Below are 4,037 nucleotides of genomic sequence, written 5' to 3'. Positions count from 1 at the left end.
TATTATTTATAATGATCCAATTATAAAGACCCAAAGGACAGCAACTATTTTTTCTCCTTTTTTCCTTTTCCTTTTGACGGCCACACCTGTGGCATGTGGACGTTCCCGGCTAGGGGTCCAATCGGAGCTGCAGCTGCCGGCCTACACCACAGCAACACCAGATCGGAGCCGCACCTGCAACCTATGTCACAGATTGCGGCAGCACTGGACCCTTAACCCACTGAGTGAGGCCAGGGATCAAAACCAGATCCTCATGGACACTGAACCACAATGGGAACTCCAGCAACTACACTTGGAATGCTCATCTCCGAGCACTAGGCATACGACCTGGCATACTGTGGACAGTTGCGAAATACGTCGTGATTATTCAGAAATTCACCTTCTAGGAAATCATCACTGGGAAAGAGCTGTGAAATGCATGATGATATATGCACAAGAATGTACATTAAAGAGTGATGTATAATCAGCAAACGTTAGAGACATAAATACCTCATAAGAGGTTAAATAAACTATCACCAATACGGTGATAGAGCATGCCATCCATAGTGATGACATATTGCACAGAACTATGAAGGAACAACATTCCTGGTGAATTCCTGAGACGGAAGGCATTTTAAAAATACGTGATGTTGGCTGGTGATAACTCAATCGCAATTTTTAAAATGGACTTTGTCAAACTTGCCAGATGGGAGTCTCAGCTCTCATAATAACTGACCGTGCATTCTTGGACAAGTTAGTCTGGGGGCTCAATTTCATCATCTTACTTTAAAATGAAGACAATAATGCAGGTCTAAGAAAAATACAATGAACAGTTTTAGACACACACTTTGAAGACCCAGAGGGAGAAAAGAAAGAGAATGGGACAGAAGAATATTTGGAAAAACATTCGCTGAAAAACTAAATCCCAAACGAAATCCATCAGGCCGTAGTTGAAAGAAACTCTCAAAGGCCTAGAAGAATAAATACAAAGAGAACTCTGTTGAAAATCAAAGGGAAAGGAAATTATACAAAGGAGTGAGAAGTAACAAGACTGAGAGCTGACTTCTCCAACACAAGTAAAGCCGTAACAATTCATCTCTCAATATGCTGAAATAAATGTCAAACCAGAGGTCTACACTACATAAAAACAGCCTTCAAAGAGGTGGACTGGGCACTTGCTCCTGAAATGGGCTTTAACCCCACGATCCTGAAGGTATTCTCCCCTTCGACACGAAGTGTGACTACGGAACTCACTGCACAGCCAAAGAAGTGAACGGATGAGCAAAAACCCATGAATTCACTAGGTTTACGTACACATCTCCCAGAACTGACTGACATTTTACAGTGGTGGACAGAACTACTGAATAACCACTTATGCTGTCAGCCAAGAGGAATACTCCGTGGTGCTGGGGTACTGTCCTATGAAATGTATTTATCCCGAACCAGAGATGAGGACACGGTACCGTTTCCCCAGGAACCTTGTATATACATGGATGCGTTCAGGAACCAAGGGTAGAAGGAAGTCAGATGAGATACTCTGTGTCTCACCACCATAAACATCGGGTTATGCTCGTTGAGAGACCTTACCGGTATTTTGATAAAACTGAAATTCTTAGTCTCTATTCCTAGCCAAAGAGAATCAGAACATACAAAGACCTCTTGGACTGTCTGATATAAGCAGAGGTTAGCCTTTGTGGAAGATGTGCCAGAAGCTAAAACTGTCAGCCTCCTGTGCCAGCAATACTGAGGTAGCTTCATCACACAGTCTGGAAATGTGCTAAGGCTGCGTGCTTGGAGCAGACTGCTGACTACCAACCTTCCGCAGGAATAACCTGCCTAGGTCTTCCTCCCAGCTGACGGACAACTTCAGACGCTGTGTGTACACGGACCTTGTCTGCCACGCTGATGATGTCACAGTGAACCATGTCAACTAGGAACTTGCTTTAAATGGGAGTCCGTCTCGTAAAATAAAACCCCAAATATCCAGGATACAGCAATTTTTTTTAAGGCCACGCCTGTGGCATGTGGCACGTCCGAGGCGAAGGGCTGAAGCAGAGCAAAAGCTGCCAGCCTGTGCCACAGGCACAGCCACGCTGGACCTGAGCCACATTTGTGACCTACACCGCAGCTTGAGGCCATGCCCGATCCTTAACCCGGTGAGCGAGGCCAAGGATTGAACCCAAATCTTAACACAGCCTGTGCCTGGCTCTGAGCCGCGATGGGAACGCCTGGGATGCAGTAATTACACACACACCCTCCAAGACAGGAACAGGTGAACATCTCAAAGCTATTGACAAAACATCACCGCATCGACAGGAAGTTAACACAGATAGCGGAATTACCCGACACCGATTTGAAACTACGAAACTTCATCCAAGATGAATCGTCTGATAATGACCCAAGTATTGAAATTTATAATTTCAACCTTCAGGAGAAATCTCCAGGCTTCTATCAGTCAGAGGTCTTCAGAAACAATAGTACCAAAACAGGATATGAAAGATCCGTTTTGAGGAACTAGCTTATGTGGATACAGAGGCTGAGAAGTCCCATAACGTGCGATCTGCAAAGTGGAGACCCAGAAAAGCCACTGGCACAATTCAGTCGGAGTCCAAAGGCCTGAGAATCAAGAGGAGCCAACGAGGTAAAACCCCAGGCTGAAGGCAACAGCAGATGAGGTGAGATGACCCAGCTCAAGCAGCGAGGCAGAAATCTGGGGAGGGGAGAATTCCTCCCTCCTCTGCCTTTTTCTTCTACTCAGGCCCTCGATGGACTGGATAATGCAGAGCCACGGAGAAGAGGACAGCCTGCTTCGCCAGGTCTGCTGATTCCCATACTAATTTCATCTGCAAACACCCTCACAGACAGACCTAGAAATGACGTTCAGACAGATTTCTGCGTATCCTCTGATCCAGTCAGGTTGACACATACATTCACCTATTACAAACCCACCCGTGTCAGCCTGGCCCCCGTACTGCCCTCCTTAAACCACGTTTCCTCTCCAATGAAAAACAATCTAACAAGGTCACAATTTCACCTAACCTGGTCCCGCTTCCCTGGGTATCCCTGAAAACTCACCTCTTCCCTGGAGGAGGAGAGAAGTCCGTGGGTGCCCTTTACTCTTCTTCTAAGCGTTCAGTTCACTGCGACGTCCGAGCGGCACACACAGCATCTGAAGCTGCCCGTCCGCTGGGAGGAAAACCTGGAAAACCCTGTAGCTTAAACACTGGGATGTGAAATGAACGGTACTTAAAGGCCAGGTCACCGAGTCAGCACTGGACACTGCGATGCACAGTTTCCTGAGGAGGGAACCGGAAAACACATTCCTCACAAAATGAGGAGGGATACTCGCGACAAGCACGGTCCTCGGTGCTGTAACGAGTGGTCCTGCTTCTTTCCCTTGGGGGGCGGGGGGGGGGGGACGACACAAACTGTCGTCCTTGAAGGGTCTGGCAATTAGCAGTCTTGCCTGGATCGGGTTGTTTTTCCCACCGACCTGTCACAGGGCCATGGTGGTAACGAGATGCCCCGCGGCATCTCCCGTATTCCAGACACACCCCTGCTCACCTCCACCGACGAGCGGCGTCCAGTGTCCCCTGTAGTTAGGATCCGTCCCTCTAGCCCACACTGGAACTCTCTTTTGGGCCTTCGGACCCAGAGCTAAGAGGCCAAAGTGGTCAGGCGGCCGTCCGAACTTACAGTTCCCTGGAATCCTTGCTGGGCCATCTGGCCGGAGCACTCTTCCCTCAGGAACTAAGACCTCCGACCCAGCAGCGCATAAATGCATGGGGACAGGAGGCAAAACCTTTGAGAGTGGGTCACTAGGGGAAATGGCGTTCCCACTCCCATCCCATCTGTAAAGGAAAAGCTACAGTTCTTTGCTATGTGCGTCTTTCAGGTGGGTCTTTACCGCTCACGCAGAACAATTCTCACACTTCTGGTCTCCAAATGGCGAGGGGGGGTGGGGAGGGAGCTCCCCACAAATTAATTCTGGGTGAGAGCAGCTCAGAGTCCTGCCGTTTAACTCAGCTCTAACACTTTTTGCCTGGAGAGTGTCACAC

This window comes from Phacochoerus africanus, chromosome 8 (genome assembly GCF_016906955.1).
Source record: "Phacochoerus africanus isolate WHEZ1 chromosome 8, ROS_Pafr_v1, whole genome shotgun sequence".
In the NCBI taxonomy this organism is placed as follows: Eukaryota; Metazoa; Chordata; class Mammalia; order Artiodactyla; family Suidae; genus Phacochoerus; species Phacochoerus africanus.
Note: the sequence above shows the minus strand (reverse complement) of the source record.